The sequence below is a fragment of the Camelus dromedarius genome, unplaced genomic scaffold (assembly GCF_036321535.1).
Source record: "Camelus dromedarius isolate mCamDro1 unplaced genomic scaffold, mCamDro1.pat HAP1_SCAFFOLD_114, whole genome shotgun sequence".
In the NCBI taxonomy this organism is placed as follows: Eukaryota; Metazoa; Chordata; class Mammalia; order Artiodactyla; family Camelidae; genus Camelus; species Camelus dromedarius.
The window spans coordinates 4465403-4483253 of NW_026989787.1; the positions used below are offsets into that span (position 1 = coordinate 4465403).

Genomic DNA, 17851 nt, shown 5'->3' on the forward strand with positions numbered 1-17851 from the left:
CAGTCATAAGTCTTTATATTTTCAAGTAAATTATAAAATTATAATGGAGAAAAAAGTAATCAAAAATAATTCAAATAAAAATGTTAAGTAGAATAATCATTTATACCATTTGCCATCTACCTCTGCTTGGTACTGTAACCAATCACGAGCCACTGTAGCCGCTGACCTCCAACACTCCCTGAAAGTTCACTGTGGAGATTAGGAATGGGGCACTTTGTGCTGTGGGAAAACTGACAAAATAGAGATTCAGATAGATGTTTTCAGGAGAAAATTTTATGAGCCCCAATTCTTGCATCTCCTTATATCTAGAAGAGCACTAAATTCATTAACAGTGATGTCTGCTCCTCATAACTGGCAAAAGAACTCAATGTGTGTTTGACTGCACATACTCCCCTTCACTAAAATTACATATATAATACTGAGTTTCCCCCTGCCTCTTCAGAAAAGTTCCTCAGAGCCACCTGAGATGCTGTCTCCTAGATTATAGTCCTCATTTAGCCCCAAATAAAACTTAACCCACAACTCTTACGTTATACAATTTTATTTCAGTAAACAACATGTATATTAAAATTGTCCAAAACATTGATGTCACAATTGATGAAAAGATACCTCTGCCTATATAATTTCGAATTGAAATAAAAAAAAAAAAAACTGGGCCACCGTGATAATGAATCTGTGTAAGGAGAGTCATTTTCATCATGATGAATGGAAGATAAATCACTCTAAGCTTAAAACTATGCATCTGGACAAATTAGCAATTGTGAGAGTGATAACCAAATATACTTCTAGAAATAAAAAGGATGCCAAAAAATTTACACCCAGACATCTTCACAGAGAGAATTGCTGGAGGATGTACTTCAGCCCAGTCTGCTTGATGATCCACGAACTGGTCCAACACAGAGGGGAAGGAGAGACCATAGGAAGAAGCAGAGCACTGCAGTTTAGTGGGTGGCAGGTCTTATCAGCAAGATAACTTACTTATGAGACTTGTCTTGAGCAGCCACAAGAGTCTCCTCGCAACCCCACCAGAATCTTAAAAGTTTATATAGAAGCCTTAAAATACTGTCCAGGTAGTCTTGGCAACAAGCACATTACTGTCACAAGGCTGAGTACTTGGTGGGGCTTCTTCAGAGAAGGCAAGTGAAACACATTCCAGCAGTCATGTCCTCTTGATGATCCCTTCAAGACTAATCCATATCAGGTATAAGTAGTGGGGAAAAAGAAGAAAAGTAAAACAGAGTTAATGACTTCTTGGATATGTAAAATATTTTAAAATTTCTGTGCAAAACTTATGATTACAATATTGAGTATATTTTTAATGATTCCGTTCTGGAAGTCTCTATATCAAAGATTAAATTTAGTTAATTATGGGCTTGTGAGTAATATTTTTTCTGTCTCTAAATTTCATAACCTATATTATTCACTAAAGATTTTTGAGAACTTAATTACAAAGTTAAAGTCGTTTCAAATGCATAAATAAAGAGATATTAGAATGGTTATTTTAATAGAAAAATGCCAGTGTGAAGCATTAAAAACAATGTAACAGCATCAGTAAAGCTGAGTAATTATATTTCTTATGGTTTTCACAAATAAAAATTTACTTTGTTATTAATTATATTTAAAGTCTTTTAAAACCATAAGGGATTCTCAATATAGAATGTCTAATGTTCATAGAGCAAAATTGTGTGCATAATTTGATTCTAGGACAAAAGCATTCATATATATAACATACACACACATAACTAATACCCAGGAATTACATGCAAAAAAATGTTTAATTATTTGTTACATTACAGTAAGATTTGATTATATTTTTTTATTTGCATTTCTAAATTATGAAACATTTGATACATACAGGTTATGATTATAAAATATATATCCATTACTCTACCACCCAAACTGAGAAATAAAACATGACATTTCCAATATATTTACCCTTGCTCTTTTATGTTGCTTAAATCTAAAACTGATATAACTACTTTTTATAGTAATAGGTATTACTTTCTGGTGTTTCTTTTTCCATATTTTATTTTCAATAATTTTTGTAGCATGTTTAAGTGTTCCTCTTGCAAATATCATAGAGATTCCCCCCAAATATCTGAGAATCTATGCATTTTAATGTCTTTTAATAGGAAAATTGACTCAATTTAGGCTTATCCATATGTATTATTGACTAATTTATTTATGACTGTCTATTTTGTTTTCCACATAAAACTTTGTTCATTTATTCTCATTTTTTTGTGTGACTTTCTTTTGTTTTTCCTTCAGATGTGTTTTTCAGTCATTAAACCCCTCATTCTTTATATCACTGAAGATAACTTCATTTATTTCATACTTGTATAATATTTTGGCTATTTCTAGAATATAAAATTCAGGATGACTTTTCTACAAAACATAAATTTCAAGAAGCTGTCTTCTTTAATCCAGTTTTGCCAATATTATATAAAAAAACAACCTGTTTGTTGTTTTTTCCTGATAGTTATTATTCTGTAGTTAAATTTTTTCTAATTATATATTTTTATGTATTTTCTACTTTATATCAAGAAACTAGTCATTTTAACTGGTTTTTATATTATAGGTACATTATGGTATTTTGCTCCATCTTTGGAAATTTGGTTCTGTTATTTAAAGGATTATCTAGTCCATATTTTGACTTTGTTCACTTTTCTTTTTGATAAAGCACCAAAGGCATGATCAACGAAAGGAATAATTTCAAAGCTGAACTTTTAAAAAATTACAATTTGTTTTCTTTGCATAATACATTGTCAAAAGGATGATAAGACATGCCACAGATTGGGAGGATGTATTTGCAAAAAATATATCTGATAAAAGACTATTAGCCAAAATATACAAAGAATTCTAAAAAGCTCAACAATAGAACATTAAACAACCTGATTTAAAAAATGAGCAATTTACCTGAGCAGACACCTCACCAAAGAAGATAACAGATAGCAAGCAAACATATGAAAATATGTTCAGCATTATATGTCATTAGGAAACTACAAATTAAAACAAGAAGTTACTACTACATACCTATTAGACTAACCAAATCTAGAACACTGACAACAACAAACATCCTGCCAAGATGTAGAACAACAGGAACTCTTATTTATTGCTGATTGAAATACAAAATGATTAAAACAGTTTGGAAGATAGTTTGGCAGTTTCTTACAAAACTAAATGTGCTCTTACCATAAAATCCTTCAAGTCAACTCTTTGCACTTTACATAAAGGAGCTGAAAACTATGTCCACATGAAAACCTACACAAGGATATTTACATCAGGTTTGTTTGTAATTATCAAAACATGGAAGCAACAAAAATATCCTTCAGTAGGAGAATGGATAAACCATAGTACAATCAGACAATGGATTATTATTCAGTGCTGAAAAGAAATGAGCTATTAAGCCATAGAAAAATAATATAGATCCTTAAATGTATAATGATAAGTGAAAGAAGCCAATCTACAAAGGCTATGTATTATATGGTTCCAACCTCATGATATTCTGGAAAAAAACAATACTATGGAGATAATAAAAAGATGAAAAATTGCTAAGTGTTATGAGAAAGGGAAGATTGATTAGGTAAAGCACAGAGGATTTTTAGGGCAGTGAAACAATTGTGTGTGGCACTGTAATAATGGATAAATACCATTGTATACTTGTCCAGACATATAGAGTATTCAACACCAAAAGTGAGTCCAAAGGTAATTATGAGTGATTATAATGTGCCAGTGTAGATAAATATATATTTATATATGCTGCTGGTTCCTATAGATCCCAGGACATGGGCTTCCTCTGGGAAGAATGATTGTGGCATCAGGGTCTTTGTCCTCTCATATATGTAGATATAGGGTAGACTGGTAAAAAAGAATGTCGGGATATTGAGAAACTCAAAATTAAAGTGAGAGGACTTACAGTAATAAAAACAAACAAACCCCTTGAAATTTTCTAGATTAATTAGACAAAAAAAGTATAGAGAGGATTTTCTTATAGAATTTCCAACTTTTGTCTAACAATTTGTACACCTCACAGAATATATATTTTTAAAGGTACATATAAAAATGACAAAAAGTAACTATGTAGTAAGTCAGAAAGGAAGTGTCCACAAATTTCATAAGGCTAAAGTTGTACTATTTTCACAAAAATTAGTAAGATAAAATTTAAACAACAAAAGTGGATAATTGTCTGGCTAACTGAAATTTATGAACCTTCTTTTTGAAATTAACTAAAGCATGTACTTTATTATTAAAGCCCCTAATGTGCTTTTATTTTTATCCTATTTACCCCTCTTTCTTCACTATGGAGGTATCCTGAGATTTTAAAATGCATTCTCCTGCTTTTCTTTATAATTTCTTGAACACATATATATATCAATAAAATGATATCATTTAGTTTAAGTTGCCATTTATATTTATTAAATGTTATATTTTTGTTCAATTTCCCCTGAAACATTCACTTTACTACAATTTTTATATTTAGAATTATTAGTTTTTATAAAACTGAAATTTTTAGAATGCAACTTAGAAATTACTCCATTAATCCATTTTCCAAAAACTGGATATTTGAGTTATTTACAATGTTTGATTACTATAAGCAATGATGTTATGAACATACTTGTATATTTATCTTGGTGAACACAGAACACATGCAGAAGGTTGAAGGTAACTTAGGAAAAAAATTGCTGGAGTTCGTGTGTGTACACCTTTAATTTATAAGGATATTATAATTTTCTGAAGTTAATGTAATAGAGGAGAACAAATCTGACTCTTTATTAGATCTGTTCCTTTAGTTTTGACCACTGTGCCCTGTTTCCTAGGCTTAGTCTTGCTAGCTCTGCACTCACATAAAGATAAGAAGCTGCAGAATAGAGAATAACACTTGTTTGTTGGAGGTTTACAGGGACACCATGAACTGACCCACATGGACCGCTGTAAGAACAAAGAATTTCTACAGCAAGAAGTTTGCAACAACCAACCATACACCCTCCCTTGTTTTTGTTGTTTTATGTTTTTGTTTTTGTTTTGTATAAAAGAAGCCTGTATTGTGACTGGATCTGGATGGTTCTCCAAGACATTAGTAGGCCATCCTCTCGGTCTGCCAGCTTTCCAAATAAAGTCGCTATTCCTTGCCCCAACACCACATCTCTTGTACTTGAACTTTAAAGTTTAAACTTAAAATTTCATATTTGTGTGTTTTTCTATCTTTTCTGCTAAGTGTTACTGGCTAATATTTATGGCTGGAATTTACACTTACCTAATTTTCTTCAAGAATAACTTGACTATTATTGGCTGTGTCTTTTTCCATATAAATTTTAGAGTAAGTTTGTTGAGTAGCATTCAAACCTCTGCCAGAATTTAATCATAGAGATTAAATCTGAATCACTTTGGTAAGATTTTATATGGTTAAGATATTGGCTTTCCATATTCATGAAGAAGCTATATTTATCCAGTTACTTTTGTATCTTTAATGCATTTCCACACAGTCATATTTTTTTTTTCGGATGGCATGCAAGACTTTTATTTGGTGAATTTCTTTTCTTCATATTTTTCTGTGGTTAAAATTGTATCTGTTTATTGCATTTCTAACATTTTGTTTCTAGGCATAGAAATACACCTGATACTTAGTCTCTGAATACTACTCTTTTTATACCTATCTTTTTGGTTTTTTTAACATAAACAGTTTAGATTACTTCATTCAGATTCTAGTAAATAATACACTTGATTCTGTTTCTTACTAAGGTCTTAAGTACCTCCCTTACAATGATGAATGGAAGAGTTCATAGAGGTAATTGTTAACTTGTTTCTAAATTTGAAGTTAATGTTTTTACCTTTTTTGTATTCATCACAATAGTTTATTTTGTTGGTTTTTTTTTTTTCAGGTATTCTTTGTCAGAATAAAGAAGTTCTTTCATTTCTTGTTTTCTAAGAGCTTTTTATTATGACCAGTATTGGACTTTAATCACGTATTTTCTCTGCATCTTCTGAAATGATCAATTGCTTTTCCCCTTGTAGTTTTGTAATCTATTAATGTGCCATACTACATTAATTTATTGTATACAGGCAAACTAATTTGCATTGTTGGAATAATCCCATTTATTTTTACAGGTCAATTTTGCCTACAGATTTATATTTTTCTACTGTATTTACCTATTTTTGTTCTGTTATTTTGTGTGATAGTAAATATGAGACAGTTTACACTTTAAGAGTTAAATATGCAATGCTGAATCTCGCTTTTTTCATAAGGCGTACATGAGCTCAAACTATTTAAATTTTGAGTTGTGAACAAGTCACATTTAGTCAACCTGAGGTGAAAGAGTCACGGTGAAAAAACGCCCACTATAAAAGTATGTAGAGTGAACGCTAGGGCCTTGCTTCACCTAATCCACACAACTGGATATTTACATTTGCTTTTCTCACAGGAGGGTACGTCCTTCTTTCAATTTTATATTTATATATAATGTGCTGGAAGAAGCATTTTCTTGTCAGAGATTTTACAGTTACTAATAATTTAATCTAGTTTTTAAAAGGTCCATGTCAAAGTGTACCAAATAACTGCTTCCAGAGATTTGAGGTGTGACTATAATCACTGAAAATACAGTTAATTTATGCCAGATGACTTTCTATTATTAATGTACATATGTACATGAAAAGGTTGTTTTAGTAAATTTAGTAACATATACAAGGACTAACAATACAAAGGTCCCTAAACATTTAACTTTTCATTAGTAATATATTTATGTGTGATCATTGTTTGAGTCACATAATACTATTTATTGCTCATACATGATATACCAACATCATGAAAGACATAGCTCTAAGGACTAGAGGTGTATAATATAAAATAAGAGTGTGCTTTATTTTAAGGAGTTAACAATTGCATATTAATGGCTTTAAGTTTAGCACATATTTCTTTCTCTTAGTGTCCTTGAATTTTTATATTTATGTTGCCTATTTGTCATTTTTTGAGCCAACTCAGATGAAACACAAACACAACTCTAAAAAATTACATAAACACGCTGACACAACTTTTTTTTTAAATCAAGAAGCAACTCCATCACTGTCTTCCATGTTTATGTAAGCTGGTTAACTACACAGGGAGCTTACAGGGCCTTCCGAGGAGAATAATTTGCCTATACTTTGATGATCACTTAAGAAATTGTCATGGATACATTTGGCAGAATAGAATCATTCATATTATTGCATTTATACCATTGATGTTTTCACTGTTTCTGCCTTTGTTGCTTGGTTCTTAAATTATAGTTAAATAATGATGAAGCCTCTGTTTCCTTAAAACAGAGAACACATATTTATACTCTTGTAAATATTTTTAAATACAAGATCTAAAAAGAAAAACATCTGTTATTGCAATCACTATAAACCACAGATTCATTTGTGTCTGTCAGCTATGGATCTGCAACAAAACATCCCAAAGCTTAGAGGCTTATAAAGCTAAGTATTCTTATGCACTGACTAATTGTTCATCTGGGGTTCTACCTCAAACTGCTGACCCACTGGGCCAGCTCTGCTGAGAACTCTGATGCCCTCACTTAGGTTTAGTTCCAGGACATGGGTTCAGTTCAGGTCTAATCTTAAGTGCCTTTGAATTGTTTGAGGCCAATCAGTCTACTCAGCATGTCCTCATGATAGAGGTAGAGTACAAGACAGAAAGCCCAGTGCATAAGCACATTTCAAGCCTTGGCTTGCATCACATCATATCTGCTGATAGCCAACGGGCCAAAGCAAGTTACAAGTTCAAGCCCAAAAGTAGGAGAAGATAAATACTCCTCATGTGGAAATAGAATGCCAAAGGATATTCTAATACACACCATAACCTTCTCTGAATTCCACTCAAAAGTTCCCCACTGAAAATTAGAAACTTAAGTTAATTATAATGGTTAGTAATTTAAGAAAAGATCCTTTTGAGAAAAAGGTCTCTATATTAACACTTTCTATATCACTAACATTTAACACAGTGCTGGTCACGTATTAGGCACTCTCTAAATGTTTACTGGCTAGCTGACTGGGTGATCTGGTGTAAGACATCAATATAATAATGTCCAACTAAAAGAAAGTTACATTATTGTACCAAGAACTGGATTGTCTTGCCCACACAGTTTTTAAAAAATATGCATATAAAATATAATATACACTATAATTCACTCAATTCACAATATGAAACACAACAATGAAGGTAATATTCCCACTGGATATTCCCCATTGACATTCTCTAATGTATTAACTCTCCTGGAAGGAGTTGCATTAATTATTAGATATTTAATTAGATTTTCACTAATGGTGTAAACACAATATGAAAATTCACTTTGATTTGCATTGTCATTTAGAATTACTAATCAACTGAGAGGTATGAACAATCATGGCAGGAGACTGAAACTTCAGCATTGAGGGGTTTTTAAAATATGCTTGGCATCATTAGATGAACATATAGTCTCAATTACAGAATGTGAAATTCCATTAAATTATCCCATATGAGCCAATGCCCAGAGGACCATTTTTGATCAGGGTAGAATAACTCATTTTTGAGGACCTTAGGATGGAAAATTTCATATTTTAATGAAAAGTCACATCATGAATACTCTTTATTCCTTCACTGTAAAAGGCAGGAACTGTTATTCCCCTTCACTAAGAATAACAGTAGCTTGAAAAAATAAACAGATTTTGGATTTAAAAACTAGAAAAACTGTAATTTTTACTTATTTTGCCAGTGTTTTTCTTTAGAATTATTAATAGTAAAAATCACAAAGTCACTTGGGATCTATGTCCCACCCCTTGTTTTTAGTATTGGCTAAACGAGCTAACCCTGCCAATAACACATACCTTTGCCCACAACAGGCATGTGTGTGTGTGCCCCCACATGCACAACACAATGTATCCACACATCCTCCTTACTACTATTTATTGTAGTATAAAATCTCCTAAGTTTAGGACCAAAGTCATTGTTTTGAACTCTATATCACTGATGAAAACACAGAAATGAATTCTTCACTGCCTCTCCTATGAAACAGTCATTGTCAAATACTTGCACTGCTCTGTAACTACTGACTACATGTCTTTCACTATCTTAATAAGACCACATACTCCCAACATCAGGCACTGTGGTTTGAACCTCAGTCTATATACCATGTACATAACAAGGCCTAGCCCAGATTTGTTAAAATCTGTTTTCTGCAATAGGGCCATAGGTTTGATTGGGATAGTATCTTGCAAGGTCTCCTCTGATTTTTGTTTAAAATGAATTTCTAATTCCTCAGTTGTTTTAGTTATGATTAGGTTTGCAAATCCTAATGAATTTGGAACAAACCATAATCAACATTTGTATGACTGAATCATAGAAATATGTGCACAATTGGTAACATATATACCAATTGGTGGTTGGTGTAAGTAGTCAGTTGTATTACAAAAAGCAATAATAAAATAAAGCAGGCACATGAAAAGTTCAGTAACTTATACAAAAAGTTTATTTATGATCTATATAATTTTTCTTACTTTATCTGGGTAATTTTCTTTTTTTATCTATCAAATGATAGGATTAAGAAAGATAATTTTGAAAGTTCTCTTCATTTCCAAGAAAAATATAGTAGAACTTTAAAAATCTATACATTAATGGCATTTGCATTTATTTATACACAGTTCCTATGTGTTTCTGGCCAGAAGTATAAATTACCAGCTTAAATGTGTGTTGGTCTCCACTGTTCATTAGCTAAAATTGAAGTAAATAAGTATTAAAAATCATAACTATTAAAAACTCAAAGCACTGAATTTCCTTCCAACTAATTTTATCAGAGCAGCAGTTACATAAAATTCAAATCTATATTTATAATTTTCTTGGTAGTACAAGAACTTCAGAATTCCATGTAATAGATTTTGTAAGCTATCCACCACTTTGTCTGTATGTGTCATGAACATTAAATTATTAGTGTATTATCTTATAAGTCACAAGTAAGGATTTAGTTAACAGATGATTATTGAATTTTTTATGTAAATTGTGCATACTGCACTGTAAAAATTTGAAATCTACAATCATAGACTATAGAACAAGCAGTTATACACAAGACAAGTTAAGCCCACACTGTTTCAAGAGGCTTCTATTTTTAAAATGTATGAAATATTTATTTTCACAGATTGATGTGTTTAGGCAAATCATTTTAAAATATGTTGTCACAATTACTTTGAAACAACAATAATTTTAATCATTATTGTAATTTTCAGTGTATATTCACATGTGATTCCAACAACTATGACACTGAGTTGCTGAAGCAAAATCAAACATTTTAGAAATAAAGAAATTAAAGGACAGGAAAATTAATTGACTTGCAGCAATTTTTTTATACTGTCATCTTGGCTAAGCTAGAATAGTTTACAAGAATCCCCTATCCTGTATGATAGTTTGTTAATTGGCCCAAATAAGAAATTATTTTTACAAATTTTGGAAGGGGAAAATAAAGCAGCTCATCTGAAATCTGTTAATTTAGAGGTACGAGTAACAAAGAGATACATGTGGATTCTAGCTAGTTCTTGCTGTCTTTGGCTCCACACCCACATCATCTTCCCAAATGAAAATCTTGCTGACCAAGAGCCACTGAGACCCAACAGATATGTGGAGACAGCAGCTTTCCATAATCTTTTGCACCAGGTCTCCTTTGCAGACCCACTTGGGCAGCCCAAACTGCTTTACTTCAAAGGGTTGGTTATTGTCTTTTCCATGAGCCTCCAATTCTCCCTTTTAGAAATTTATGACCCCAGCAATACACACAATTTGGGGAAGTGCTATCACATATCTAACCCCTTTTCACATAATACTCATACTTGTTTTCATTTTCAGATTGAATCTGACTGAGACATAACTTCGATGAGATCACACTGCTATTAAACATCAGTATTGAAAATCAAATATTTCATACTATTTCTCAATCTTGAAAGAAAGAGTATTTCCAAAAAAAAAAAAAAAAAAAGAGGAGTTGTTAAGGTATGTATTTACTAAAAAAAGAAGTTGGGAGCAAGGAATAAGGGGTTTCAAGAGAGATAGAAGTGAGAAAAAAGGAGATAATCTAGCAGGAGAGAATGATTCATGCTTAAGAATGTTTTCATGGTAGCCAATACTAACTACCAGGTGGCTGGTTATATCAGGAAATACTGGTATAATTGATAACATGGAAAACTTTCAAAGCTTCATGCCCTTAACTTTCATTGAAGATGAAAATGTACTGATTTTATATATAGGCTAAATGTCCTCATATATGTGTGTGTGTGGATTTAATCCAAATTTCAGTGGATTAAACAACAAAGATTTAGAATTTACTCTAGCAAAGTCTGTATCCAGAAAAGAAGCAAGATGAACTGTCCCACAACCAGCAACTCAGTGATTCAGAATACAAGGAAAGTACCACCATCTTGAAGCAACATCATATGGAGCTTACTGCCTCCTGATGGGCATCTCAGAAAAAGAGGCACCTGCAGAGCCATTGCTGGATTTTCCATGCTTTGTGCCAAAACTTATATATGTAAATTTGACTCATGGCCATTGGACAAAGCTAATCACATGACCATAATGATCTTCAAGTGGATAAATAATGTAGTCTTGCTGGTGCACAGAAAGGATACTGATGAACACTGATAATATTCTTTCCATAAAGCTTAATATTTGAAATAATTGACTTTGGCATAGGGCTTTATGATATTGGTCATATTAGTTAAATTATATTTTTTCAATTTTCTCATTAATAAAATGGAAGGCAGTAATATTCCCCTATTAGAACAATTAGGGAATCAAATGCAGGCATATAACACTCAATAATATTAGACATTATCAAAATCATAATTATCATCATCATCATTCTCTATATCTCTAGTCTTTGACAACATGTATCACTGAGGCTGATAGATTTTGACAAAAAAAATAAAATATTAGAGCTGGAAAGAATTTTAGAAATTACCTACTCTGATCCTGTCCTTTCATTTATGAGAAAAGAGATGTCCATCAGTTAAGTGACCTACCTGGGCCCAAATCTCCTTAACAGCAAAATTGGAAACAGATGTCTAAGTCCAGTGTCCTTTGTTCTCAAGATAGGGAAATTAGAACTTTCTATCAAGCATAGACTGAAGATATCCAACTCTTTCGTATACTGCTAAATCTGTTCCATGTTACCTTTGTTCATTTTACTCCATCAATTAATTGACATTTTGTAATTAATTAAAATCTTCCCAAAGGTGTCAGCTTAATGATTTTATAAACATGGCAGAAATATGTTGATATAATAAAGCCCTTATTGCCTGAGAAAATGCATTTTCCAATTTCTAAGATCTAGTCACCCAAGGAAATTTTGCTTACTGTGCTAAAAATTAGGGATTTTCATGGTGGGAAATGAACAAGAAAAAATTAAAAAGTTAAACTGTTAATAGGTCAGTTTACTTAAAATATTTAATTATTGAAAGAAAGTAGTATTTGACTTATAATGATACAAATGATTTTTTATTCTCCCATTTCCACCAAAAAAGAAAAAAGATGCTATTAGAATTGTATGGTTCAATAAAACCTTACAGAACACAATATCAAGAATATAACTAAGATTCTTGCCATTATGAACTTTCTTTGGGGAAGAAATTTTTACCATCTGGAAATATATGAATAAGACAGAAAAGGCCAGGTGACAAAAACACATTAAATTGCTTAATAAATGGATAAAACTTAAAATGTTAAATGCCAAAATGTCAAAATTCCACTTCAAGTTTAGAAATGCTATTTTGAAAGACTTTCCAAAGCATTTTACCACTTTTTCTATGAAATCAAAAATTTCTTTTTAATCAATCACTTACAGATGCATAAGAACCTCATTCAGACTCACAAAAAGACCAACCAAGAAATATGTTTGCTATATCCATGGCATGTTGCTGACACAATTGAGAAAAAAAGAGAGAGTGATGACTCTGTGTGTGTGTGTGTGTGTGTGTGTATGTGTATGCATGTTTTTGGGGAGGGGCAGGAGGTTTGAAGGTGAAGTAGACAGGGAAAAAAGAGGCTTTGTTTATGGTGTTTTAAACTTAACAGATAATAAAAACACTGATGTAAGTTTATTTAAATCTGCAATGTTTCATCATTACAAAGAATGGAAATCAAAATGCATTAAGGTTAAAGAAACCTAGATGCTAAAAATAGAAAGATGTGTTGCATAAATGAACTGCATCTAAAAACTGTTTTTCTCATTAATGTGTATTAAGAATCACAATTTCTGAATGACGGCCATTCTGACTGGTGTGAGGTGATACCTCATTGTAGTTTTGATTTGCATTTCTCTGATAATTAGTGATATTGAGCATTTTTTCATGTGCATATTGATCATTTGTATGTCTTCCTTCGAGAATTGCTTGTCTAGGTATTCTGCCCATTTTTGGATTGGGTTGTTTATTTTTTTCTTATTGAGTCATATGAGCTGCTTATATATCCTGAAGATCAAGCCTTTGTCGGTTTCACTTGCAAAAATTTTCTCCCATTCCATAGGTTTTCTTCTTGTTTTATTTTTGGTTTCCTTTGCTGTGCAGAAGCTTGTAAGTTTCATTAGGTCCCATTTGTTTATTCTTGCTTTTATTTCTTCTAGGAGAAAATTTTTTAAATGTATGTCAGATAATGTTTTGCCTATGTTTTCCTCTAGGAGGTTTATTGTATCTTGTCTTATGTTTAAGTCTTTAATCCATTTTGAGTTGATTTTTGTATATGGTGTAAGGGAGTGTTCTAGCTTCATTGTTTTACATGCTGCTGTCCAGTTTTCCCAACACCATTTGCTGAAGAGACTGTCTTTATTCAAATGTATATTCTTGCCTCCTTTGTCAAAGATGAGTTGACCAAAAGTTTGTGGGTTCATTTCTGGGCTCTCTATTCTGTTCCATTGGTCTATATGTCTGTTTTGGTACCAATACCATGTGTCTTGATGACTGTAGCTCTATAGTATTGTCTGAAGTCTGGGAGAATTATTCCTCCAGCCTCTTTCTTTCTCTTCAGTAATGCTTTAAACAAAAACAAACAAACAAAAACAAAGCATAAGTAAAGGACAGAAATAGACTCACAGACAGAGAATACAGACTTGTGGTTACCAGGGGGGTGGAGGGTGGGAAGGGATAGACTAGGATTTCAAAATTGTAGAATAGACAACACTGTATAGCACAGGGAAATATACACAAAATGTTATGATAACTCACAGAGAAAAAAATGTGACAATGGGTGTGTATATGTCCATGAATAACTGAAAAATTGTGCTGAACACTGGTAAAAATAAAAAATAAATAAATAAAAAAAGAATCACAATTTCAATTTATTTGTCAATTATTCCTGAGTTAAATGAAAAATAAAATTAAAAAGTCACAATACACTGTATTATATCTTACAGAACAGAATGGGTCTTTAACAGAACAGCAATGAGTTGGGGGAAGTACACAGGGCAGAAGTCAGAAAGGCTAGTTAGGAAAGTACTGAAGTTGACCAGGAGAGAATGTAAAGGGGTTATAAAAAGGTGGATTTATTCAAGAATTATTAAGGAGATAGAATTGATGGGCTTATGTACTATTTAAAATTAGGACATGAAGTTGGCAAATATAGATTGACCTTCATTCAAGATTCTTGCTGGAGTAACTGAGTCAAAGGAGTGACTTACAGCAATAGAGAGTGGGGAAGAGATAAGAAGATAGGGAAATGCACCAAGTGTACTGAATTCAGTTTTAGATATGTTGGGTAGTCTGTGCCTGATTTTAGAAGACATATGCAATTTTGGTATATAAATGAGTACTAGTTTAAACCACAGCTTTTGATATTATTCCAAAACTGTATATAAAGGACGATCCTTAAGAAGACCAGCATTTTAGCATTATAGGGGATGGTAAATCCAAATTTTTTAGAGACATAATAAAGATGAAAGAGCCTGACAAGAATACTGGATTTGATAAAGAAAGGAAAAGGCTATGTATTAAACGATGAGGCCTGTATAATACCACAAACTAGATGGCTTAAGCAGCGATTTATTGATTAGGATGCTAAAAGTCTGAGATCTAGGTGTTAGTGGGGCTGATTCCTTCTAGGGTTTCTCCCCTAGTTTCTGGTGCTTTTCTGGCAGTCCTTAGCGTTCCTTGGTGTGAAGAAGCATTGCCCTGATCTCTACCTTCATTTCCACGTGGCATTCTCCCTGTGTCCATGTGTATCCATGCTCTAATATTCCTTTTCACAGGGACTCCGTTCGTATTAGGTTACAGACCCACACTAGCCACCATGATTTCATCTTCACTAATCACACCTTCAACAGCTCTATTCCATATAAGGTCACATTCTGAGGCAGCCAAGTTTTAGACTTCAGCATACAAATTATACAGGGACACAGTTCATTCTATAACAAATTCTAGATCAATGTAGAGTGCATGCTTAGTATACAGAGGATCCTGGGTTCAATCCCCAGTATCTTCATTTAAATAAACAAACAAACAAACAAATAATAAATAGATAGATAGATAGATAGATAGATAGATAGATAGATAGATAGATGATAACGCAGCGCTCGACTGTGATAGTTAGATAGATACCTCCCCATCAAAACAAAATTTAAAAAATATGACCACAAGGAAAGTCACTTTTACTAACCAGTTTCAATTGGTAGTAGAGGCTGATGTTGAAAATTATTTACTTAGTTTAAAAGATAAACTAGAGACAATAAATTTAAACTCATTTAAAAAGGCACTTGGATTTGAAGTGAAGGTCAAATATAAAGACACATTTAGAAGAGGGAGTTTGATCTTGAATTAAATATGAGAAAAAAATAGATGTTCAATTTTTTATTTAATTTGGCCTACCTGAAATTTCTTTTGAGAAAGTATCCTGTGGAGATAGATCTGGGCTGCCTGGATCTATTTCTGGAAGTAACATGGTCTAGCAGAACGAGTAAGAGATTTGGAGTCACAAGATTCACTGTGTGGTTCTGAATCTGAAATCTAAAATGTGCAACTTTGAACATGTTTACTGACCTCTCGGACTCACTTCTCTTCAATTGTAGATAATAGCATTCCTGCACCAGAATGTTATGAAAATTAAATATTATTATGTTGTCTAAATGCACTTTTTATCAAAATATTATATGTGTATACTATTTTTTATATTGTCAGCATCATTTTATTCTGTCTTATGTTCCCTCATATTAAAATTATTTGTGGTAGCAATAAAGCTTTTATAAACATTTAGAAAATGCAGAATTTGACTTCCTCTGATTGCCAGAGCATAGGAAGGATTGTTAGAAACATAACCATATTTCCAAAATACTACATCTTTTTGTCTTAAAATACGAAAGGAATGTATTACTATAAAAATGTGTTGTATTGTGGCAATGGCAGAAACAAATCTTAAGAAAACTTTATGAACATCACTCAAGACACAGAATGTGCAAACCAAATGGCAGCAAAAACAGAAACATTTTTGAATTTAATAAAATAGTACAATTGCATTCTGGTGCATGGACATCAACCCACAGGAAATATTAATAGCTATTTTACTCACACTTATAATCAATAAAATGTAATTTTATATCATTTTTAATATCAGAAAACACTAATAAGATGGATTGATTAAATTAGATTTGAGTAATGACAATATGTCATAGAGAAAATGGGAAACCACGTTGTTTCAATCACAAAAGCCCTCATTGTTTGCTTCCCCAAGCTAAAAGCAGATAGTGGCCTTTAAAGATTGATATGAAAATTTTGAAATTGTGAATTTTCTCATGTTAAAGTGTTCTATTTTTTCTACACAGGGAATTAAAATGTGTTAAATTTGTATTCTATTTACCTGTAACATCAGGTTTTCTGACAGAATATAACACTGCATAATTTGTCCAAAAGTTTAATTGAATTAAACTAAATATCTAAGGAGATATATTATATATATCTATAATACTATTATATATATAATACTAAAAAGTAGCTTATTTTGGGGGGGGTACACATTGTAAGAGGAGTAGTAATCTATCGTGTCATATTCCAGAGCATTCTGTGCCCACCATCCCCTACAGCCATCCACAGGTAGTGTGATTGCCCTGATCACCTACTCCAATTACCCCACAAGCATGCTGCATGTAAGAAGCATGACCTCAGTGTTTCACATACAAAAGGGAAACTTAAATCGTCTTAGTGCTGTGCTTAGACATTTACACTGAATCTGTCATTCTAGCCAGTGGCAGAATTCTCCAGTTGAGTATGCTACGGAGTTTCCTATTGAAACACTTATCTTCACCCAGCATCTTCATGATATGTATATGTTAGTGATCAAAATGCTCAAGTACACTTCTGCAAGAAAGTACATGTATTGAGGAACACATAAAAAAAGGAAGTACCCTCAAATAATTTGTCCTATTGATTGAGTATCTTTACACCTTGTCTCTTTCCCAAAACAAGTGGAAACATTTCTTCTTCTACTTTCCCTTTGAATGCAAATTACTAAGGATTTATCTCCTGGAAAATGGGAAGAATGTATTACTCACCTCTACAGTAAAGTGTATAGTATAATACACTATAGTATAATATAATATGTAGCATACATGTTGTAGCATGTATAACATAACATATTCTATATGTGGCGTGTTTATGTGTGGTAAAGTTGTTCATGCTGGTTGTTGAAATACTTGTCATCTTCCCATTGTACTATGAGTGTCTGGGGGTCTGTAACACATCACAATTTGATCTATATTTTGTTCTCTTCTAAAGGAATTATCAGGACTAACACAGATCTTGATATGCATTAAGTCCGACCAACATTTACTCAATGAATAGCATCATCCAAATATATTTAAAATGAAATACAGCTACCTGTCCC

The 17851-nt window shown here is 32.3% G+C and overlaps 1 long non-coding RNA gene across 1 annotated transcript in view; it reads left to right on the plus strand.

The window, feature by feature from the left end:
- LOC135320726 (uncharacterized) overlaps positions 1-17851 on the plus strand; it is a 45461-nt gene that overhangs the window by 26236 nt on the left and 1374 nt on the right. The window contains exon 2 of the long non-coding RNA XR_010379996.1: positions 10841-10984. This is a non-coding gene — a long non-coding RNA (uncharacterized LOC135320726). The remainder of the gene's footprint in view (positions 1-10840; positions 10985-17851) is intronic.